Here is a 26,464-nt window from a genome sequence, read left to right on the forward strand (position 1 = left end):
GAATGAAGTGACTCTTTGAATTTCTACCACTTATGTATAGTAGTTCTACAACAGAAATGTACTCTTACCATAAAAAATATATATAATAAATAATTAAAATTCAACTGTTAAATTGATAAAAATAACATTATATAAAATCAATTATATATATATGTGTATAAAAGAACAATCACCAAATCAACTATTCGTATAAAATACATATTAAATTACAAAATATACATTATAAATGAATTAAATAATACATACATTTATATACAATATATAGTATTAATTTAATGATTAATTTTTTTATATGTATATAATATTTTTTATATAAAATATTATTTTATATAATTTTTTATACAAAAATAATCTCTCTCTCTTTCTCGCTCTATATGAAAATAGTGGCATAAATTTGCACCTATATATACAACTCTTCATTTCTTGGAGTTACACTTACATATTAAATTTAAAAAAAAAAAAATAGAGACAGTTATAGAAATTGAGTATTGGGTAGTAAATGGCTAAGTTAACCATGAGAAACCTTTTATCAGTTTTTCTTTTGATTTCAGGTTGATATATATATATATATATATATATAATTGCTTCACATATATTATTATTATTATTATTATTATTATTATTATTGAACAAAAATATATTTGTTGTATATATTTTGCAGGGGTTGTATCAATGATGAGCATGGAAGTGGCTAAAGGTGCGGTTTGTGAAGAACGATGGCAGAGTCCTTATTGCCACAAATTTGACACTTGTCGTCCAGAGTGTTGGCGAAATCATCCTGGATCCATGTCATTTGGGAGTTGTGAAAATCATCACAATTGTGTTTGTACCTATAATTGTTGACTATAATATTATCAACTATCCTATATTATATATATATATTAAAATTAGTCATTAATATAAAATATATATTAAAATATAAATATATATAAAAAATAAATTAAATTATACGTATAATTATATATAAATATATTGATAATTAATTTTAATAGTTAATTTTAATATATAAATAATATTTTATAATATTATATATAAAAATAAATATTTAAATAATAAAAATATTATTTATATATTAAAAATAACTATTAAAATTAATTATCAATATATTTGTGTATAAATATATGTATAATTTAATTTATTTTAATGTATATTTATATTCTAATATATATTTTATACTAATAAAAAATTTTAGTGACTAATTTTAGTATATACGTAATATAACTATTTGAATAATCATCACTGTAAAATTTTTTGTGGTGACTATCATCACTGTAAAATTGATTAATCAATTAAGCATAATTAAAAAAAAAATAAATCAGGTTAATTTTTAGCCTGGACCAATAAGAAGCATGTTTGGGCCAAGTCAAATGGGCTCAATAGATGCTTTTTCTTTAGTGTTTATTTTTTCTTTTTGACCCATAGTCTAGTGAGTTTTTTCCCTTTTTTTTAAAAATAAAGATAAAATTTTAAACATTTTGATCATAAAAATTTTAGTATTATATCATAGAATTATTTATTTTAAAAATTTAAATGAATAAAAATAATACATAAATAATTATATTTAAATTCTAACATAATAATTATATATTTATTACCATATAATAATTTACCTTTGCCTACAACGAACCACTTATACAACTATACTACTAATGGAAGAACAATAATCATTTAAATTTTGTAAGACTAAATTTTATATAGTTGTTATAAGACTAAATTTTGTTCCTCTAGTCACAATAAAAATTCGTGTGTATGATGGATTTGTAACTGTATAGAAAATGAATTTGCTAAAATAAAAAAATCAGGAATAGAGAATAATGAGTTCATCAAAGAGAGAGAGAATCATTAAAAACCGCCGCAAATCACTCCAAAAACCGTCGCAATTTTCCATTTTCTTTGTAGTATATCTTGACATTTTACATTCTCATTTCCACTTTTTCATTACAATTTCTAATACTCTTGTTTATATTTTTTTAATAATATCTAATATTCGAGCTTATTTTTATTAATGGTGTCAAGTTCAATTATACTCATAATTATAGGATTCTTGCTAAATATACAACTAACATAATAGTATAAAAGAAATATGATCAATTGATGATTTAAAAATATTTTAGACACTATGAAATGGCATGGATTTTCATCACCTATATATACTACCCCTCTATCGATCTCCAAAAGTTTCTTCCACAAAAGATATCAAAGATTTGCTGCTTGTAAGAAAAATGGCCAAGTTTACTTTCACAAATATGTTCTTACATGTTCTTTTGGTTTCAGGTTCACCGTTCCTGGCCTTCATATCTCATATACTCAGCTTTTTTTTTTTTAATTATTTATATACATATATGTCCTTACTTAATCTACTTAAAATATAAGCGTTACATAAATCAGTCTCATGTCTTGCTAAAATTGATATCATATCATGAAATTATTCATCTTAAAAATTTTAATTGATGAAAAAAGATATATAAATAACTAACTATGTCTAATAATCTATATATAAATGGATGTTAAGTACTTGGTTAAATTAAACATGTTAAATTAAAAAAAAAAATTATTATCATATCTGCAACGGATAATATTTTGTCTGTTGAACAGAGAGATACTGTAAAAAAAAATATATATATATATATACACATGAGAAAAGACTCAAATAAGAGAAGTGTCTTATGTTTTTTTTTTTTTTTTGGAAATAACAAGGATTATTTTAAATTTTTTTATTTACTTAATGATAAAAATTTTGATTATGTAATGAAATTATTTATTTAAAGAATTTAAGCTATTAAATAGAGAATATAAATAACTATATATTTAACAATAATGACTTAAAAAAATTGGGTTTGATCAATAACGAATTTATGTAACACCTTCACTATCAGAAGTCACGCTTCCAGCTGCGCTACTCTGATAGCAAGAAGTATTACGACTACTTTACATACTAAATACTAAAATAGGAGCCTGTGACTCGACAGTGTATCGTTGATTTCTTTGAAAACCGAAAATAAATACTTTATTTTAAGAAAAATATAAGCATGCATAAATTCATATATAAGACTCTTTACATAATAACTCAGTATAATATACATATAAAACATACAACTCCTATCTCTCTTACAAACTTGTAATAACAAAGACGAGGGAAGAAAATAATCTAATTAATACAACAACATATAAACCAAACGCAGTATAACTCTTCATAATGCTTCATCTGGTTCCTGAAAAGATAAAGTTGTAGGGGGTGAGAACCTAACCACACGATCTCACCACGGAGTTTCAAAGTTATCATAAGAAGATATTTAATAAGAAAAATGTTTTCAAACTCAGTGATTATCATTGCCTTATGAATCTTTTAAAAACCAATAGGTAATCGTTCAAAACCTTTTTAAAGAAACAAGGTTTAATCTTTCAGAAATCCGAAACCTTTCATTTCTTATAAGAAAATCTCAATCAGAAACCAACCACGCAATCAAACAATACAATTATCAATTCAGCACCAAAGTTCATTCTCAAATGTAGCATGCCAGGACAAACACAGGCAAGACAGACAAGGAAAGCACAAGTAAGTAGCAGTTACAGCAAATAGTTCAAGTAACAGTTAGGAACAGTTTAGCAATTAGGCAAACCAAAACAAGTTCAAACCCAAGCAAAGCATACAAATGCATATGATGCATGCCTGTTCTATGGCTGATGAGGCTCATCTGTCAGTTATCCAGCCAACCCGACAAGTCTGAATTGTCCTTAGACTGTCCCCCGACGTGCATCCCCAAGAGTCTATGCATAGATTTTTCTCAAATAATCAATATTGCTCAATGGGGGTAACATTCTCAGGAATTTATATAGTGCCCGGTCACACTTACGTCGTAGGGTCAACAGAGTATCGAGTTTTCAACCTGGTACACGTGGTGGCAAGCCACGGCACTTAATCCAGGGAACCTTGTATCTCAGATATTTCAAATTCATAAGCCATATGAATAATTCAAAGATCATATCTCAACATTCTCAACATCATAATCATTCATCAATCCAAATCTCATTTCCAAATTCATTCAAAAACCATATTTCAAAAAAAATCCTCATCAATCCTCATCATCCTTCTTTCCATCCCGTTCATTAACAATCCCAATTCAAAACATAATTTCTTATTTGATAAATAAATCAATCTTAAAACATATAATGTTTTAAAAACAAATCTTTTTAATTAATTACTTCAAGTAAAACTTCCAATTTTATAAAATTTCGGCAGCATCTCTAAAACTTGGACACTGCCACCCTTTTCGGGTCTCAACCAAACCAAACCAAACGCCTGTTAATCAGTCAAATCACTTTCAATAACCATTATCACAACAACACTCAATCTAAGGAAATTGCAAAATCCAGAATTCAATCAACCAATCCTATAAATCACAATTTAAACCGACTTCAACCAACAGCATCAATCAATAGTTAAGAATTCTCGATCTTCTCAAACAGTTTCAAACCAAACCATTCCTCAAACACTTTCCGAATCATTTTCAAAATAGTAAATTATTCTCAATAAATAACCCGTTTTCAAATATCAAGTCCTTTGCAAATTTATTTTAAAATCAAATTCCGATATCAAACTGGGCTTAATATCAAATCAAATCTCAATATTAAATCTTTTCTAAAATCAAACCGTTTCCAAAATTAACCTAAAAGGCAATAATAAATCTTCTCTAATAATTCAAGGAAAACCACTTTTACAACATCGATCAACTAATCCAAATATCCAACTTTCTCAATCGATCAGTTTATCAATCAAACTAATAATCTCATTCAACCAAAACAACTCAATTCAATTCATAAGACTCACGAAATCACAAAAATATATTTTATACGTTAATATCAATTTATAATAACCCTGTAATGCAAAATAGATTTAAGAAAAACCCCTACCTCAGTTAGTCGAACCCGTCGAATTTAAATGCGATGATCCCCTTTTTTTTGTTAATTTCATCAGCGGTAGCAACTCTAATAGCTCGTTAGTACCATTAATACTATCACCTATGATAATTCCATCAGCAAACAGGGAAGGCAAAATAACAGTGTTAAACAGAAACATAGATTTCCTTACTCAGAATAGAAAAAGACTAAGAAACCAAAATAGAAGCAGAGTCAGGGTTGAGGAGTTACATATTTAGAAATAACAGAATTGGGATTGAAACTGGAAAAGGAAAGTGCTTATTCGAAGACAAGAACAGAGAAGGCTGTGGTGGATCCTTCTGGTGGCAGCTTGGACAGCGGCAGAGAAACTCGCGGTGACCGTATCACCAACAGACACAGGCTTGGAAGGCGGTTTCCGACGCCAGCAGCTGCAGCGAGGAGCTCCGGCAACGAAGTAGCTGTGTGGGCAGAATGACGGCGAGCCTAGCAACGCGGCGGCAAAGGTAGCTCCGCGACGGTTTCCTTCGCGCGCGTTCCCTGCTCGCGCCTCCACGGCGGCAGATCTGAAGATGATAACACGCGGTGGTTGCATCGGCGTTCAAGCTTCAGCGGCGGCGTGGATGGACCCTCGAAGGCCAGATCTCCAGCGACAGCAACGAGGATGCACGGCGGTGGCTTCCCCCTCCCAGTCCTGACTTGCGCTCGTCTCTCTCTCTCTCATGGCTCCCTCCGCAAACGCCCTCTCTCCACGGTCTGACAACGACGCGACGGTGGCGGTGAGGCCCAGCGCGCCGGCACGGTAGTCTTCTCCGTCCTCCTCTGCTCTCCCCGTTTCTCTTCTCCCTTTCTTTCTTTCTTTCTTCTTTTTTATGATTTTCTGAAGTTGAGGAAAGGGTATGGCGGCGCTGAGACAAGGAGGAAAGGGGAAAAGTGTAATAAAATTAGGGTTAGGAGAGTGTGAGTTTGGGAATTTTGGGTAATTTAGGGTTTTGGTAAAAATTAGGTATATGGATAGTTTGGTAATTTTAATAAAATTGGAGCATAAAGTATTAATATTTGAAAAACTAATTTAATCTCTAAAATTACTTTAAAATATTATTTGTAGTATAAAAGTACTAATTGATTCTCAATAAATTACTCTAATTGAAGATCCATGATAATATAATTAATTTCTCTTTATCTTTAACTTAAAGTATTAAATGATATAAATTAAATTATCTAAAATCAAATCATATAAAATTCTTATTATTTCATAACTACCAATTTTATAATTTAAATATAGAAAATAATTCAATAATTATAAAATTAGACAAAATTCTAATTTAAATAGCCAAACCTCATTATTTTTGAATTTCTAGAACTTTAAATCATAAATAGGAAAATAATCCATAGGTAGAGTTTGGATAAAAATCTTAATTTATTTCAAATCCAATTAATTGCCTTTAATTATTTCTAATAAAAATAATTTTTGAAATTAAAACTATAAACAAATAAATATATAATTTGGGATTAGTTCAAAATAAGATTTTTCAAAGGTCTTGGGTCTTACAATTTAAATCTTCTAAATTTTAAATTTTTATTTGAGAGGCTAAAGTGTGATCTCTCACTCTTGAATATTTTTTCTCTCATGTTTTCTCTTGATTCTACTTATTAAAAAAAAGTGAGAGATTATACTTTATCATCAAAAATAAAATATAAAATTTAGAGGATCCAAATCTGTTAATAAGTGTCTAAGAAAGCAAAAAAAATGTTAAAGTTTTAACATTTCTAATATACTTTTTAATATATTAAATCCATTAAAAATGTCAAAACTTAGTATTCGTATATCTACTTAACAAAAAACATTAATCTTAACTATATATATATATATATATATATATATATATATATATATATATATATATATATATATATATATATATATATATATATATATATATATATATATATATATATATACACACACACGCAAACATACATTATATTATAATAGAACAAAAATGAAATTCAGTTGAATTTAAAATTCATTTTAAAAGTAGAGAATGAATATCCACATGTGTATATATAACATTATTACAAGCCCCCTTCCATTGTATTGTATACACAAGATATCAAATCATTAAGAGTTATTAACGCTTAGTATTGGATACTAGAGAGATGTCTAAGTTGACCATGATAACCCTTTTTTTACTTGTTCTTCTATTTGAAGGTTTATACGCCATTCATTCAACTCCTTCAAATTTCATTTTCATAACTTATTGTTATTATCTTGCTTTGCAGCTAGAAAATAAATTATCAGCTTTTCAAATTGTCTTTCTATGTTTTGCAATAACATATACACACACAAATGGAAAAGTACTTGAAAGTTGAAAGCTTGGATTTCTATGTTGAAAATGAAAATTATAATGAGATAATTAAACAGCATAAAAGATAAAATGAAATTATAAAAAACAAAAAAACCGGAAAAGAGGTAGGGTGGTAGTTAACTCCAAAAAACTAATTTCAATACAATAGATAGGAACCTCAATTCTCTTTTATTTATTTATTATTATTATTTCATTGTTTTGTTCTCTATATATTTCATTTAAAATTATTTTATTTGTATGTAGGTGTGTTGGTGAGAATAAATGGAAAATTTTGTGAAGAGCAATGGACTGATGCATGCATCGATGGTGGAGTTTGTGTAGAGTTATGTGAGAGGCTTCATCCTCCGGTTTCTTCAACATTTGCATATTGCATTCCTCCCTACTGTCATTGCCATTATTATTGTCATCAGTAATATTAAAATTAAAAAGACAAAAAAATATCAAAAGTTATTTTATTTAATATTTATTATAATTAATAAATATTAAATAAAATATGTTTTAATTATATTTGATTAATTTTTTTGTTATTAAATATTTTCGTATTGCGATGCTACCAATAATTTACTTTAGAGAAAATTCCACTTTCCTCCCCTACGATATGCTAAAATGACACTCCCCTCCCTTCTATTTTATAAATATACATTCCCCTCCCTTCTAACTTTTAAAAAGTTCATCTTTAATCTATTTTAAATCTTTTGTGTTAACTAATGTTAACTTTATCCATTTTTTAAGAAAAAATAAATTATTTTTTAAAAAAATATCTGTTAACAAAAATTTTATTTTTTATCATTAAATTTTGCTTATCAAAATACTCTTTAATAAATTATTTTTTTATTGATTAAATTGTATTTTTACCAAAATATTTTTAAAATAATTAATAATTAAATTATTTTTTTCTAAGAATACCTACTCTTCAATAATTTTTTAATTATTAAATTATGATTTTACTAAAATTTTTTTAACAAGTATTTTTATATTTACTATTAATTTTTTGATATCAATATATATTATTTTAACATTAAATAAAAAAATCATACCACTGTTAATATGTGTAACAATTAATATATATTGATATTAAAAAATAATCTTACTCAAATTTTTTATTTAATGTTAAAATAATATATATAAATATAAAAAAATTAATAGTAAAATATAAAAAAATTGTTAACGAAAATTTTGGTAAAATTATAATTTAATAATTAAAAAATTATTGAAGGGTATTTTAGGAAAAAAATAATATAATTATTAAATTTTTTTAAAAATATAATTTAATCAATAAAAAAATAATTTATTAAAAGATATTTTGGTAAATAAAATTTAATGGTAAAAAGTAAAATTTTTGCTAATAGGTTTTTTTTAAATATCTTTTTCTTAAAAAATGGATAAAATTAACATTAGTTAACACAAAATGTTTAAAATGGATTAAAGAGGAAGTTTTTTAAAAGTTAAAAAGGAGGAGAATGTACATTTATAAAATAGATAGGAGGAAAGTGTCATTTTAGCATCTCGCAGGGGAGGGAGTGAAATTTTCTCTTTACTTTACTACTCATGGAGGAACAGTAATCGCTCATTTAATCTTCTATATTTGTATTGAAAATAAATGTCCCATTATTATATAAACAGTTATCCAAAAACAAAAATTAAAAAGATTTGTCCTTCTTTAAACTAAATACTCTTATGGATTAAAGAAATAATTAGTTATATATATGGAAATGTATAATTTCAATTTATTTTGTGGCCGCATTAAAATTTTATTTCCTTGTTCTTTAATTAGTTTTTATAGGGCGAGGTAGAAAAATAAATTAATGTCCAAATTCTAACAATAAATTAGATGAGTTATTTGCAAAGGAAATTTTAATTCTTATAAAAAAAAAAAAAAACAAATCTTTGTTACCGAAGGCAGTATATTTATTATCAAGAGATCTTGTCTCCTTTATATAATTTTATAGAATTATTGTTATAGCTTATAGGACTAAATTCTGGTCCTCTTAGTCATTATGGTTTTCAAGTGAATTAAGAAGAGAGAGAATTGAATCAAAGAACTACTTTTATAGTTTTATAGCAAAATTGATAAATCAAGAGATTTTAAATTTTGTTTTCACTCGAATATGTAAAATACATCTGAAATAAAAGTTGTAAAGGATAGGAAAAGAGAGGAGTAACTTCTTAATATATTCTGATTTAGTCACAAAATACAATATGACTTGGTACAATGTGATTTATGTTCAATCTTTATTATAATGATGATAGAATTTTACTATAATTAAGATAGATTATAATCACCAATTTTAAGAAATCTAAATTCTTATAATATATTTAAATTATCCCAAATTTAATAACTCACTTAAATGTTAACACAATCTAATTAAGGAGAACCAAGTATATTTTAAACCCAACACATTTTCAAAATCAAATACTCAAATAAAAGATTAAATGATTTTTGTGTGATCAACTCTTTTTTTCTTTTGTATATCTCAATATAGACTTTTGTATAGACAATAGGGAAAAAAAAAAAAAAGAAAGTATATAAAACCACACTCAAATAACAAAGAATAAGGATTTTGTATATAATCAGATTATGCATGAATTAGTTGTCTTCTTTCTTGAAGAAATTATTATATATAGAGTTTGAAATCTCATCTTTAATGTAGGAAAATTTTTTCTTTTGATTAAACTAGTTGGTGCACCTTTAATGTTCTAGCCGTTGGTAGGAGAGAATCTTTTCTTGTTTGTTCTTCAATTTCAAGTGCACCAACTGTCTAATTATATGTGATATGATTCTTGAAGAAAATTCCTCAATCAATTGTTATTTTCATATAGTATGAAATATGGATTAGTAATTAATTGTTTTCTTTTTCTTAAATTTATTCTTGAAGAATTGTAAACTATATATACTGAAGGCCAATCTTCATGAATGAATTTTTCTTTTTCAATATCAAATTTAATCATGTGGAATCTTCTCTCTTTTTTTTTTTTTTTATATTTGCTTTCTAAATATTAGAACCTAAAATCTTTTCTGCAACATTCAGAATATATAATTAATATACTCAATTAATTATATCTCAATTAAATATTTATCGTCATTAAAATGGTGAAATATTCTTTGAACTCAACCAGTCACAATAAAAATGTATGTCCAACCGTGCATACGACGAGCCCTTGCTAAAAAATACAACATAATAATAATAATTGATGATTTCAAAATCTTTTAGACATTATGAAATGGCATGGTTTTTCACCTATAATATATATATACACCCTCAATTGCTCTTCGAAAGTTCCATCCACAAAAGATATTAAGATTAAGATTATTAATTAGGACTGTGCATGCACATGCTGGTTGTAAGAAAAATGGCTAAGTTAATACCCTTCACAAATATTTTCTTACTTGTTGTTTTGGTTTCAGGTTCGCCATTATTCCTTCATATCTCACAATTTTTACTTGTCTACTTCTGCCATTTTTTCTTTTAGAAATAACAAAGATTGAAAAATAAATTAGTAATAAAAGGCTCATAATTATATTTCTAACAATATATATTTTTTTAAAATATACATTTATGTCCTTGATTAATCTATTGAAAATACAAGTGTTTGCTTTAATTTGTGAAAAATACATATTTTATTTTTATAATTTTGTAAAAAATAAAAAAAATAAATTAATGTTTTCTATCTTTATTTTTTATTTCACTTTTTATTAATAAAATTCTATGCACATAAAACAATGAGAAATAAAAACCAAAGAAGCCCCAATACTCTAAATCAATTTTTTTATATTATTATTATTAATTGTGTTATAGTATTTTGTAGTGGTGTTGATGAGAATTAAAGTGGTTGAAGTTGACGTGTGCCAAGTAATTTGGGATGATAGCTTTTGCGATGAAGAGAAATGTTGGGTTAATTGCAGCACCAAACATGGTTCCTCGGCCTATGGCTATTGCAAATATCCCAATTGTGTATGCAAATTCATTTGCTCTAAAAAACACTAATTACAATTTGCTTCATCTTTAATTATACCTAAAACTATGCACATGCAATTACAAAAGGAAGAAGATTAGATATTTTAATTAGATAACCCACATTGAATGTATTTCTAGTGAAATTCTGTTTTTTTTTTTTTTTTTTTGGTTTTTAAATGATTGTTAGTATGCATGAATGTGACTCCATGTTGTCGTTAATTCCAAGAATCTAAAGTTGACTGTTGATACAAAATTTAATCGGGTTCATCTAATGTAAAGATGCATTTTTGTACAGATTTACAGATTTTTGTCTTTTTTAAATCTGCCTTGGACACATGTTGTTTCTATGTGGCTGAAAGCACGCTCTCAGGAAATTGGGGAGGCTCATGGAAGGACTGGCTGAGCCAGTTAGATAGGTCAGCTCAGAATGGGATTTTTGTTGCAGAGGGTCTCGTTAGTGCCGTTGTTGGGCCTTGAGATTTGTCCCAAAAAAGAGTGAGGGTAGGCAAGGTAGTTGTTGCTGTGCTGTGGGTCAAGTATGAGAAATGAACGCAAACTTTAATCCCCATGTGGAAGACTATAAATGGTTAAACCAACATAGGCTCCAAAATAGTTAACCGTTGAGAAGGTAAAATTAATTTACTTGCCAGAGTCTTCTAAAGCAAAATGGATTAGTAACACAATTCGGGCCCAAAAAAAGAAAATTTGAGCCATTATTAAAAATGGATTACATAGATTTGCTGTTGTTTTTAGACATTATTAAAAATAATAATAATAAAATAATTATAAAAAATCATTTTACTAAAAATAATTACAAAAAATTATTTTCTATAAATAAAATAATAATAAAACACTAATTATAAATACAGTTAAAACATTATTTTTTTGTATTTTTTTAAAAGTTATTTTTTAAAATTATAAAGATAACTATAAAAAGTAATTTTGATAAAAATAATCATATATAAAAAAATTATAAGAGAGAAAATTATTTTTACTTTAAATTTAATTTTTTTATTATGTGTTAATATTTTATTTATAGATCAAATTTTTACCATTTATAATCGCCAAAACTAATGGTACAATAAAACTTCTCTAATTACTATATTTTAAAGTTGAAATATTTTACTTTTTTTCAGTTAGTAGAGTTACGATCGTTAGAAGGGTCAAAGTCTACATCCTCTTTCAAGTAAAATATTGACAAAAATTATTAACGGAAAATGGTATTTATACAAAAAAAAAAATCAAATTTAAGACCAAAATGATTTTCTTTCTCTCTCTTATAATTTCTTATAATTACTTTTATCAAAATAATTTTTTATAATGATGTTTATAATTATATAAAATAATTTAAAAAAAACAAAACAGAAATAATGTTTTTAATTATATTTATAATTATTATTTTTATTTTTAAAAAATCTTTTTTTAAAATTATTTTTCAAAAATAATTTCTTCCAATTATTTTACTAATAATTATTTTTATTTTTACTATTCTTAATAATTTCTGAAATAACATCAAAATTATTTATATTTTTAAAAATAATTTCTTATAATAATTTTTATTATTACTCTTACCAAAAAAACTTTTTTTATAATTTTTTTTCTCGCAGTTTTAAAAAAGTAACACTTGTCTCTTATAATTTTTAATTTTTTTTAAACCGACACCAACAGACAAAATATCATTTTGATGTTAGGTTCTCAAAACTAAAAAAAAATTAATTATAAAAAATTTATTTTCATAAAAATAATAATAAAAATTATTATAAAATAAGTTTGGTGTTATTTTAGAAATTATTCAAAATAATAATAATAAAAATTAATTAAAAATAAAATAAATATAAAAACAAAATAATTATGATAAATTATTCTACAAAAATAAAAATAATAATAAAATAATTATTATAAATACAATCAACAAATTTATGTTGGTGTTATTTAAGTTTTTTAATTTTTTTTATAATTTTAAAAATAATTATGAGAAATTATTTTAATAAAATTAATTATAAGAAATTATAGCAGAAAGAGAATTCTGTTGTTCATATATTTATTTTGCCATGTGTCAGTAGGGGTGTTCGTGGTGCAGTTTGGTTCGCTTTTAAGGAAAAAAAGTCATCCGATCTGAATGCTTAATTTATATACGGTGTGGTTTGGATTGGATAAAATTTCTTTGAAAATCCGATCCGATCTGATTCGATTACAAGCGGTTTGGATCGGTTTAGATTTGCGGCTTTTTAAATAAAAAGAATTAAGTACATATAACAACTCTTAACATCAGAATAAACAAATCAACTGAATATTTACGGTTTAGGATTTCTCTCCTACGAATTTGTATATAGCGTTTCGTCTCTCACGGATATACGAATTCCTATTCGTGGATTAGGGATACGGTTCCTGTTTCTTAATTTTGAAAGAAAAAATTTAATTATTATTATAAAAATATCTGATGACACATTTTGATCTTTCAAAATATTAATATAAAATATAAATTACAAATTATATATAAAGTGGGAAGAGTAAAGAGAAATAGAGAAAGAGAGAGATACATGAGAGAATTTAAAAAGGGAATTTATTAATTTTCGAAGTACATGTTTTTTGTCAATTTGAATAATAGAACGACATGTGACACATTTGGTTGTTAATTTGAATTCAATTATAATGAAAAAATGACAGGTGGCACATTTTAGTTGCAAAATTAGATATATACAATAGACAAGAAGGTATCAAGGTAATGTAATGTTAATGACCCAGTTTTCACCCGGTATAATCGTGACCCGAAAGTGTCTAGGTTACATCGGGTCTCGGGTCGGGTTCGGATCTCACAAGTAGGTCCCGTGCATATTTCGGGTCGGGTCGGGTCACATCAAATCCGGTTTCACCCTGCTCATGAACACCCCTAATGTATGACACAAAATATTTATAAAATCAAAGTACTTTCACAAAAAAAAAAGGTCTAGGTTAACAAAAGTCTTTGACTAAGAAGACCAACGTATCTATAGATAAAAAATCAAATAATCAGATTTTTAGTTATTATTTTTATATCAAAATGTCTAATTTATTATTAACAATTAATTTTAATATTCGTTATCTAAAATTTGAAATAACTTAACATGTATACCTTTATATTTAATTATGTGTTAAGTCTGTTGCACAAATATAAATATCTAATTTTTATACTTGTTATTTAGAGATAATATTTTTTCTCTCTATGTATATAAAAATATAATTACATATTAGCATAAAAAAATTATATTGATAGTTATAAAATTAATTCAAAATTATTTTTAAAAAAAAAACAATTGAATTTTGATTCTAACTTTTAATTATAACATTAGTATTCTCTCCAAATTACATGTAATAAATATTTGAAAATATTTGAGAGAACTCTTTAATTTTGGAGGGAAAGAATTTATTTCAATTGCAATGAGGGAGTGACATGTGGCACATTTTTATTGTAAAATTAGTATGGAGGAGGGGTGAACTCTTTAATTTTGGAGGGAATGATTTAATTTCAATTGCAACGATGGAGTGACATGTGACACATTTTGGTTGTAAAATTAGCATGAAAGAAGGAAGAATTCTTTAATTTTAGAAAAAAATATTTAATTCCAATTATAATGAGAGAATGACATGTAACAAATTTGGGTTGTAAAATTAAAAATTTATAATAGATAATATCATAATAGATTTTTGTTTTGTTCCATTTGATTCATAAGGCCTTCAACTATATATTCTTCATACAGCATCATCTCATCACTTTTTTGTTGTCCAGCCCAGTCATTGCAAGACCATCCCTTCATCAAATTAAAACTAAACGGAGCCATCTCATGACCCAGCATAGGAGGCTCGGTTCCTTGGTGGGCACACCCCTTGCTCCACTCAATTCCACGCTGCACCACACTCATGGTTCATGGACACGTGTTGCTACTGTGTTCTTCTAATAAAAAATCTGTACATCTTTACACACTCAGATCTGTACATTATAACTGACCAATTTAATCGGTCTCAAAAAAACTAAGTTAGACACTTTAGTTTTTCAAACAATTTAATTAATAAATCAGTTTCTAATTTTTATTTTATTATATAAATTAATCTAACATTACATTAACTAAAAAATTTAGACTAATTAGTCTCACGATGGTAGTTAATAAAGACATAAAAATATCTGATATTTAAAAAAAATAACAAAAAATCTCTCTATGTATTCGAACAATTTAATATAGATACTAGTTCGCTATAAAATAAAAAATTATAAGCTAATTTAATAGTTAAATTTGTTGAAAACTAAAGTATGCCACAAATTTCTTTCTAGAAGTTATCTGCAACACCATCGGAAGATAGCAGCAGTAATTTTTATGGCTTTGTGATGGTTTTGAACCATTGCTAAATGGTTTTAGTTACACTTAATCAACTACCAATGCATGCGTTGCGGTAAAATATTTTGCGACAATTATACCAACGTTACTAGAAACTGCTTCTAAACCCAATATTATAGCGGTGGAGAATTGTGGCAGTTTTTTAGGGGTGGGAGTAGGTTAGACTATTCAACGGAAGTTTGTGATTTGATCGTTATAGACTGGACTCGATTATGTTCGTTTTATTAAACAAGTTTGAGATTTTTTTTTCTAAAGTTTATTAATTAAAGAGGCCAGACCATAGGTGGCTTTTAAAAAAGTAGTCTAAGATTAGGCAAGATCCTAACTTTTTTGGTTAAAGAAAAAGCTTTTGTTTATGCATTGTAAGTATGGCTATGAACTTATGATATGTGACTAACAATTGATATATAAAAAAATTGTCATTTATTTATAAATTATGAATTATAAACTATAGAATGTGTGACACCCTACCACACAGAGCTTTAGTTTACACTTAAATTGTAAAGCAGAGGTGACGAGGTATTACGACCTATAAAAGAAAAGACTTATATAAATATAATTGAAAGAATTCATATGTAGGAGCCTTGAAGAAGAAGTTAAGCAATTAAAAGCAAAAACAGAAAATCGTTTCACACTCGCATGGATAATCATAAAACGGATAGGTAAGATCAAAAGAAGGCTAAAAACATAATATACAGATCAGAGTTCCAAAACACAAATATCAAGCTCCAGACTCGACTTGCAAAGCTAAGGCCGGTTAGAGTAGTATATATATATATATATATAACCCAAAATAAAACTCAAACTACAGAATAAACATCTGTTTCTTCAAGTCAACCTCTAGGAGGGACAAACATAAAATATATACATAGCATAAATACAAAATACAGCATCCCAAAATAACCAAACTTCGCTTGCACAGGAAACTCCAGACGCTCAGTGAGGTGCCTCTCGACCTACATCTGAAAAACAATAGAAATATATATGGAATGAGAACCGGGAGTTCTCAGCATGGTAAAAATGTCCGCATAGTTAATATAAAAGGTCTTGAAAAAGCCAGAGGCATTCCTAGAACTCCGACACTCAAATTTCAGCTTAAAGATCCAACTAAACCAGAAATTAAGTAAGTTATCTAAAGTATTCAAGTTCTAAATCTAACTTTAACTTAGCACTTCACTTTCTGTCTCCTCCAATTCTCCGAATCACCGGTGGAACACCCCTCACGCCTCCACCAAGAGGGGTCTCTCAGAAAACATACACATACAATTCAAGCAAGAAAAACACAGATAGAGGTGCAATTACAGCAAGTAGAATAAGTAGTAGATAAGCAGAGTTAAGTAATTAAGCAAACCAAAACAATGCACACCCAAGCAAAGCATACAAATGCACATTATGTATATCTGTCCTATGGCTGATGAGTCTCATCTGTCGGTTATATAGCCAACCCGAATGTCCTGGTAGTTACCATTGGACAGTCCCTCTGTATGCGTATATCCAAGTTCAAAAATAATATTCCATGGAGTCAAACTCCAAACTCAAATATAATATAATATTCAAAATCCATATATATATATATATATATATATATATGCATGCCCATGGGAGAATCCGGGAAGTTAAAGTGTCCGGTCACATCTTGCGACAGAGGGCCAACAAATAGTCTCAAATACACAAACCACATAATAATCTTTTTTTTTTAAAATAACACTTCAAATCAAAACTCCAATTCTTATAGAAATTTTGGCAGTATCTCCTCTAAAACTTGAATTTCTGCCACCCTTCAATGGTCCTAACTCCCAACCACCAAACCAAACACTTCTCAGTCATTCAAATCGTTTCCAGTATCAAATTATTTCAAAATCAAATAAATACCAATATTAAATCTTTTTTTAAAACCAACCAACTCCAATAGCAAATCATTAACAACAACCAAACCACACATCTTATACCATATATACAATCCATCAATAATTCATTCAGTTCATTCGTATCTTAAGGTATTCTAGCCTAAGTTTTTACGTGACATTAAACATTAACTATGAGGAACTAAAATCATACCTTGGTCGATTCCTCCCAAAACTCAAAACACCTCAAAAACCTCTCCTTTCACAAGCTCCACCTTCCAAACGTCAATTCCTCAAACTTAATCACCCGAATTTCATTTCAAACCGCCCAATTGAACTCCAAATCAACAAGAACACAATCTAATTCACACAATATCACTATAATCATCATAGGGTTCACTAATTCAATATTTTACAAGAGTTCAACAGTTCCTTACCTTACCCATGAATCAATTAGACAAAACCCAGTTATTATCTGCTGCTAGAATTCACCTAAACTATCAAACTCATTCAATTCCTCAATACCCAAATCCTAAAATCATGAAATTGAGGAGAGAGAGAACTGGGAGAGAAATTCTAATTTCTTACCACTTTATTTGGATAGAATTGAAGAGAATTTCGAGACGAACATGTGGCCTCTAACGCTCGTCAATCAGAGCTCCGGATTAAAAGTTACGGACGATTGAATTTTTGGAAGGAGGATTTGTAACACCCTACCACACTAAGCTTTACGCTTAAGTCATAAAACGAAGGTGGTGTGGTATTACTACCTCTAAAATAAAATGAGTACATATAATAGTAGAAGAATTATAATATGCTAGGAGCCTTGAAGAATAGGGGAAATAAAAATCGCGAGATAAAAGCGCAACGCTCAAGGAACGAGTTAACTTGCGTGCTAAGAAAACAATAACTATCAAACATAAGATAACAGAAGTAGGAATAGAGTGCCAAAGATACAAAATAACAAGCTCCTAACTCAGCCTGCGAAGTCAAGACTGGCCAGAGAATATTTACACATATATACATACATATCCAAAACCCAAAAGTACATATACACAATCCTGCCTCTCCATAAACCTCTAAGAGGATAAAAAAGGACAAGTTATGTGGAGAGAAAGCTAAGTACATATATATACATCACTGTACAACAAAACTATACAACAACACTATCTAGTAACCCCTCCGCTTTAAGAGTCCAGACGCCTAACGAGATGGCTCCCGACCTGCATCTGAAAAATAACAACATAGTATGGAATGAGAACCGGAGGTTCTCAGTATGGTAAAGGTGCCACACACATAAGATATAAGGTCCTGGGAATGCCAGAGGCAATCTTAGAATGCCGACACTCAGATTATAGAGCTTAAAGTATTAAACAAAAGCCATAAAAGGTGGTTTTCTAAGATTATTTAAACCTAACTTAACTTAACCTTAAATCTAAGTCCCATACTGCCATTCCTCCATACCTCCAGTTCCATCATGCATTTTCACAGACAAATAGACAGATAAAGACAAACACAAGAAGGTTACAATTACTGCAGGTAACAAATACACATTTAGCATGGCAAGTACATATAGGCATACCCAATTAAAGCACAAGCAAGTAGCTCAAGTAATATGCATATGATGCATGCCTGTCTTATGGCTGATGAGGCTCATCTGTCGATTATCCAACCAACCCGACAAGTTTGAATTGTCCTTAGACTGTCCCCTGACGTGCATTCCCAAGAGTCTATGTATAGCTTTTTCTCAAATAATCAATATTACTCAATGGGGGTAACATTCCCGGGAATTTATATAGTGCCCGATCACACTTACGTCGTAGGGTCAACAGAGTATCGAGTTTTCAACCTGGTACACGTGGTGGCAAGCCACAGCACTTGATCTAGGGAATCTCGTATCTCAGATTATTCAAATTCATAAGCCATATATATAATTCAATTATAATTCATCAACATCCACATCATTCTCAATCATATCTCATTCATCATTATACGTCAATCATATTCAATCCTTATCCTTCATTATCACACCTCCCATTCCATCCATCAATAGTTCCAATTCAAAACATAATTCATTCTTTTCTAAATGAATTAAACTTAAAACATGCTCATTTTCTTAATAACTCTAAATCAAACCATATAACCTTTGAATCTAAAACTTTTTAAATAATCATATAAACAAAATCTCTAATTTTTATAAAATTTCGGCAACATCTCCTCTAAAACTCGGACTTTGCCACCCTTTTCGGGTCCAAACCTGCTTTCTTTTCAATTCAACATACCCTTCCTCATCATCATAACAGTCACCACAATAAATCTACCTTAGATCAACAATTATACTCATACAATATTCAAATTCAACAACCAAAATTCAACTAAGGATTATAGTTCACTAATCCTAGGCTTCTAACACAAAATACCTCATTATCACAACAACCTCCACAATTGTTATACCTCAAATCAATAATTCACCGAATTATTAGTTAATCAACAAGCACCAAACCAACCATGTTCATCAACAATAACATCCAACCATAATTCTCTCCAAATTAACATAACAACATTCACCATCCAAAATTAATAACTAATTATCCAATAAACTTCAACCAAATATATTCATTGACAAATTACTAAACATTAAACATACACCTGCATTCCAACTTATCCTATGGTCATCTAGCCTAAGTTTTCACAAAACATTATATATTAATTGCAAGAAACCTAAACAATACCTTGGCCGATTTCCACGTAACGACCAAAGCTATTTATTCAAAACTAAGGCAGCCCCTAAAAACTCAACTAATCTGCTTCCTCCAAGTTCTAGTATTCACAATTTCAAGCTCCAATTATTTATTCACAACCTAATACACATTCATAACACATATATATCCAATTTAATACTCAAAACTCAAATTCAATGAAATTAAAATAAAATTATCGTATCCTCACCTTACCCAAGCTTCATATAAGCAAGAGTGAACGGTTTTCTCAAGCTAATTGGATCCTAAAACATCATAAATCAAAGAAATGTAACCTTCCCATTAAAAATTTGAAAATTGGGGAAAAAAGGGCTGAGAGTGATTAAACAAGTTACCAGTGAAATTGTTCTGGTAGAAATATAGAGCTCAACGTGGTGAACACGTGGCCGCAAATGGTGCGGCGATTGTAGCTTAGACAGAGAAGTTACGGGGATCGGAAACCACCGTAAGGGTTTCAGAAGCTTTCTCCCCTCCCTAGAAGCGTTTCACGCTGCTGCAGCCAAATGAGGGAGAGAAAAGAGTTTGGCTTCATTTAATGAGTTGGTCCGGTTGGACCGATAGCCCGGTTCGAGTCCGGTTCAACCGATTCAGTCCGTTCGGTCCAATCTTGGACCGTTTTCTTCGAAATTGGTGTCAAAATTCTCGTTTCGATGAGCTCTATCCTAATTTGATATAATTTTCACATTTCTAATCTTCCTTATTAAAAACTAATTTATTGACTAATTATCTACTAATTTAACCGGGGTTTACATCCTACCCAGCTAATAAAGAATTTTGCCCTCAAAATTCAAATTCAGTTACCTGAAAAGAGATGTGGGTAGTCCTTTCGCATATCTAATTCGAGTTCCCAAGTATGTTCCTCGATACCAGCTCGACTCAAAGCTACTTTTACTAATGATACTTCCCTTCCACGTAATCGTTTAACACTGGTGTCATCAATTCTTACCGGAATTACTGGAAGTGTTAGATCTTCTCTTACTTAGATTGGTTCCGGTTCTAGAACATGACTTGCATAAGGAGTATACTTCCGAAGCTGTGACACATGAAACACATCATGCAAATTCGAAAGATATGGCGGTAAGGCAATTCTATAAGCTACCGGCCTAATTCTCTTCAAGATCTCAAATGGTCCAATATAACGGGGATTCAATTTCTTAGTCTTAATAGCTCTTCCCACTCCAGTAGTTGGTGTAACTTTTAGAAAGACATGCTCTCCTTCTTCGAACTCCAAAGGCTTTCGCCTCTGATCAGCATAGCTCTTTTGGCGGCTTTGGGCTATAAGCATTCGGTTACGAATCTTCTTTATCTGTTCAGTGGTTTCAGCTATTATCTCAGGCCCTAATAAACTTCTTTCTCCGGTTTCATGCCAACATAGTGGAGACTGACATTTTCTGCTATACAGAGCCTCATATGGAGTCATTCCAATGCTCGCATGATAGCTATTATTATAAGAAAACTCTACTAATGGCATATACTGATCCCAACTTACCGGCTGGTCCAAAACACAAGCCCTTAGCATATCTTCCAAGGTCTGAATAGTTCTCTCTGACTGACCATCTGTCTGAGGGTGATACGCAGTACTCAAGCTTAATTGAGTCCCAAATGCACGCTGAAAAGCTCCCCAGAATCTTGATGTAAAGCGAGGATCCCTGTTAGATATAATGGTAGAAGGCACGCCATGCAACTTGACAATCTCTTTAATATACATTCGAGCTAATTCTTCCATTGTACAACTTATTCAGATAGGAAGAAAGTGAGCTGATTTTGTCAGTCGATCCACAACTACCCAAATAGCGTCACAACCCGATCGGGTTCTAGGCAACCCTATCACAAAATCCATTGCGATACTCTCCCATTTCCATTGTGGAATCTCTAAAGGCTGAAGGATCCCTGATGGTCTCTGATGCTCAATCTTAACCTTCTGACACATTAAACATTTAGATACATGCAATGCCACATCATTCTTCATTCCTGGCCACCAGAACATCGCTTTCAGATCTTGATACATTTTAGTACTCCCTGGATGAATTGAAAACCTGCTCTTATGAGCTTCCTTTAAGATACTCTGTCGCAGGTCCCCAATATCTGGTACAATAATCCGGTTCTTAAACCTCCACAAACCATCCTGTCCTTCTGACACTCTCCACTGTTTTTCTTGTTCAACTGCTGGTAATACCTTATGTAACGCTTCACTATCTTGATGAGCCTTCAGAAGTTCTGATTTAAAATCACTTGAAATCTGCAACTGAATCAAACACAAAATTTCAGATTCTTCTCTAATTCCCAAATTCAAACCTTGAAATGCCCTTAGTAATTCTTCTTCCCGTAGTATCATCCAAGCTGCATATAAAGATTTCCGACTCAAGGCGTCTGCCACAACGTTCGCTTTTCCTGGATGATAATTTAATTCAAAATCATAATCCATCCACCTCCTCTGATGCATATTCAACTCTTTCTGCTAAAAAAGATACTTCAAACTCTTATGGTCTGAGAAAACATGAAACTTAACGCCATAGAGGTAGTGCCTCCAGATCTTTAAAGCAAACACAACAGCAGCAAGTTCTAAATCATGTGTCGGGTAGTTCATCTCATGTGGCCTTAACTGCCGTGAGGCATATACTACAACATTCTGGTGCTGCATCAGAACGCACCCCAAACCTTTCAGAGATGCATCACAGTATACTTCAAACGGTTCACTTGGTTCAGGTAATACCAATACAGGTGCAGTAGTCAACCTGTGCTTCAATGCTTGGAAACTCTCTTCACACTCCGAAATCCAGACAAAAGGCGTATCCTTCCTAGTCAATTTAGTTAAAGGTAAGGCGAGCTGTGAAAATCCTTTAATGAATCTGTGATAATACCCCGCCAAACCTAAGAAACTCCTGATCTCTGTTACGGAAGTTGGTCGCTCCCAATTCATCACTGCTTCCACCTTAGCAGGATCCACAGCTATCCCCTGCTTACTCACCACGTGGCCGAGAAACTTCACTTCACTCTTCCAGAACTCACATTTAGATAACTTAGCATATAACTTTCTGTCTCTCAGAATTTGCAGCACAGTTCACAAGTGATCAGCATGTTCCTCTTCAGACTTAGAATAAACAAGAATGTCATCAATGAAGACAATAACAAACTTGTCCAGGTACGGTCGGAAAATCCTATTCATATAATCCATAAATACTGCCGGAGCATTGGTTAACCTGAAAGACATCACTGTATACTCATAATGACCATAACGAATTCTGAAAGCAATTTTTGGAATATCCTCGTCTCTAACCCTTATCTGATGATAACCGGATCGCAGATTAATCTTAGAAAACACACCAGCACCCTGTAACTGATCCATTAGATCGTCAATTCTAGGCAACGGATATTTATTCTTCACAGTAATCTTATTCAACTGCCGATAGTCAACACACAACCGCATACTCCCATCCTTCTTCTTTACCAATAGCACTGGCGCTCCCCACGGAGAAACACTTAGTCGGATAAAATGCTTACCCAACAGATCTTCCAGCTGAGCTTTCAGTTCAGCCATTTCTAAAGCTGACATCCTGTAAGGAGTAATCGAAATTGGACTGGCCCCAGGCACCAACTCAATTGTGAATTCAACTTCCCAGTTAGGTGGAAATTCATTAATATCATCCGGAAACACATCTGGAAATTCACATACAATGGGAATCTGCTCTAAACTCTGATCATCACCTGATACTCCCGCAGTTAATAACATAATACCCTGACATTCAGTTCCAGAACAATTTACTATCATAGAATTCAAATAGTAACTATTAACCACAACCGGTGCTTCTGACCCTTCCGGCATAAACTGTACTGACTTCTCAGAACAATCAAGGAAAACATGATTCTTGGATAACCAATCCAGTCCCAAGATGAGATCAAGACCAGTCATAGGCAAACAAATCAAATCATGCACAAATTCACGCTGTTGTACTCGAAAGGGAACTTGTGGACATCCTATCCTAGTCACCATAGCTTCATGAGTAGCATTATATACTTTCAAATCATAACTTAAAACCACCATTCTCAATCCTAATTCATGGGCCTTTTCAAATGCAATAAATGAATGACTTGCTCCTGAATCAAATAAAGCATTTAAGATTTTACCAGCCATTTCACAATTACCTCTAATCAGTGTCTTAGATCCCTCAACACCTATGGTAGAAGTGGTGTATACTCTCCCCGGCTGCTGCACTCTACCAGTCTCATACTTCTTCTTCTCTGGAGAATTAATGGATATATGCCCGGGCTGTCCACAGGAATAGCATACTCCAAGTCCTAATCTGCACGGAACTCCAGGATGATACTTTCTGCACTTCTGACAATTTAGATCCTGCTGTGACTGCTTCCCAAACCTTTTTCCTTGACTAGCATTAGTATTTGGCCTTCTGTAATTACCTTGACCCTGAGTCTGCTGTGGAACAAAACCTCCACGCTTGAAATTCCTACCTCTCGAAGCAAAATTCCTCCCTGAAGGCCTCTGAAAAGGCACCCTCAAACTCCCTTTCTCTGCTGCCGCCTTCCTCACACAATCCTCAGCCACCCTACTCTTATTCACCAATTCAGAAAATACCCTGATCTCCATTGGGACAACGAAGCTCAGAATATCGCTCCGAAGACCTCCCTCATATTTAATACACTTCCATTCAGCAAAATCTTCAGGCGCACCTTGACAGATACGAGAAAAGCAACATAACTCCTCAAATTTGCTAGTATACTCAGCAACAGTCATCTGTCCCTGCTTTAACTGCATTAATTCAAGTTCCTTGGCATTTCTAGCTGAATTAGGAAAGTATTTCTTATAGAATTATGTTTGGAAAACCTCCCAAGGAATCGCAACACCATCAGGCTGCAGGATACGTCGGGTTTCCTGCCACCAATACTGAGCTTCAGCAATTGATAAGTTCCAAACTCAACCCATTGCTCCTCAGGAACCTGTTGGGCCTGCAACGCCCTTTCCATAGCCTGAACCCAATTATCTGCATCAGTAGGATTTGAGGTTCCCCTAAAAGTCAGAGGGCAAACTTTCAGAAATGTAGCAAGTGTCATAGGACCGTCCTCATCATTATTGTTCCCATGATTACCCTGATTTATCTGGTTACCCAGTGCCTCAGCTATTGCATGCATAGCTGCATCCATATTTCCCAGGGCAGCCATAAAGTCTACTGGATCAGTCCCTGTGGGAGCAGGAGTAACAGTGCCTATCCTACCTCTACTTCGTCCGCGACCGCGTCCGCGAGTCGACATCTGGTCCTTATACACACCAAACAAGTGATATTAAGTTGATCAGTCTCAATATCGCAGGTCTAATGCTTTAAGTTCCAAATGCATGCTCACAAACGTGTATGCCATATATATCAGTCAGATATCCTAATAGCACATAAACACATATACAGAGAATGCACAGAAGCACAATCAGTCTGTCTTTCAGGCTCTATAGGAATGAACTGCTCTGATACCATAATGTAACACCCTACCACCTTCGTTTTACGACTTAAGCGTAAAGTTTAGTGTGGTAGGGTGTTACAGGATTAAAGTTGGTAACGTGATTTCTCTCTTCTTCGCATGCCTAGGAGTGAAATGAGGAAGAAATGAAGCTCGCTGCTTAGTTTATAGGGTGGGTCTTGGGCCGGTTTGGGTTCGATCTAATCGGTTCGGCCTGTCGGCCTGGTTTTAGGCTACAATTTTTAAAATTAGTGTCAAAATTCGTATTTTTAATATTTCTACTCTTTTAAATTATAAAAATTAATTTTTTTAAATAATAATTAATTTATTGACTAATTATTTATAAATTTCGTAAGATTTACAGAATGCATTTAATGTTAATTTAGATTTTTAAATTTATTATTGGTTTGACATATAATTCACGAAACAGGTTTTTCAAATAGATTCATGTGCTTATAATTATCGGACTTTTAAACAAGTTGAGTTCGAGCCTGAACAAAAAGTCGATGAGAAATAACAAGCTTAGGCTTAAACCATATATTTATAACATAAGTTTGGCTCATCTAAGTTAAAACTTGAGTTGATTTGGCCCATTTTCATCTCCTACAGTTTGTAGCCATTTGACAAATTTGAAATCTCTACATAATTTGGTGGAGGTTTGTAACCACCTCAAGATAACGACTCTGCGTTGGAATTATAACAGCCGCAATCAACTATTTTGGTTTTAACATTGTTTGTGGCGGTTCCTTCAACTGCTGCTATTTGTCCTTTCTATTTTGGTTATTGCTTTATCATTTCAATTATTAT

General features: G+C 30.8%; 2 long non-coding RNA genes across 2 annotated transcripts; both read left to right on the top strand.

Annotated features, from left to right (window-relative positions):
• The first annotated feature begins 440 nt into the window (after positions 1-440).
• On the top strand, positions 441-866 carry LOC112775045 (uncharacterized). Its single transcript, XR_003189432.2, has 2 exons — positions 441-551; positions 662-866. It is a non-coding gene; the product is annotated as an uncharacterized lncRNA (long non-coding RNA).
• Positions 867-6,910: 6,044 nt separating this feature from the next.
• On the top strand, positions 6,911-8,912 carry LOC140181775 (uncharacterized). The gene is made up of 2 exons (XR_011877037.1): positions 6,911-7,108; positions 7,509-8,912. It is a non-coding gene; the product is annotated as an uncharacterized lncRNA (long non-coding RNA).
• Positions 8,913-26,464: the final 17,552 nt, after the last annotated feature.

Source organism: Arachis hypogaea, chromosome 19 (assembly GCF_003086295.3).
Source record: "Arachis hypogaea cultivar Tifrunner chromosome 19, arahy.Tifrunner.gnm2.J5K5, whole genome shotgun sequence".
Classification (NCBI taxonomy): Eukaryota; Viridiplantae; Streptophyta; class Magnoliopsida; order Fabales; family Fabaceae; genus Arachis; species Arachis hypogaea.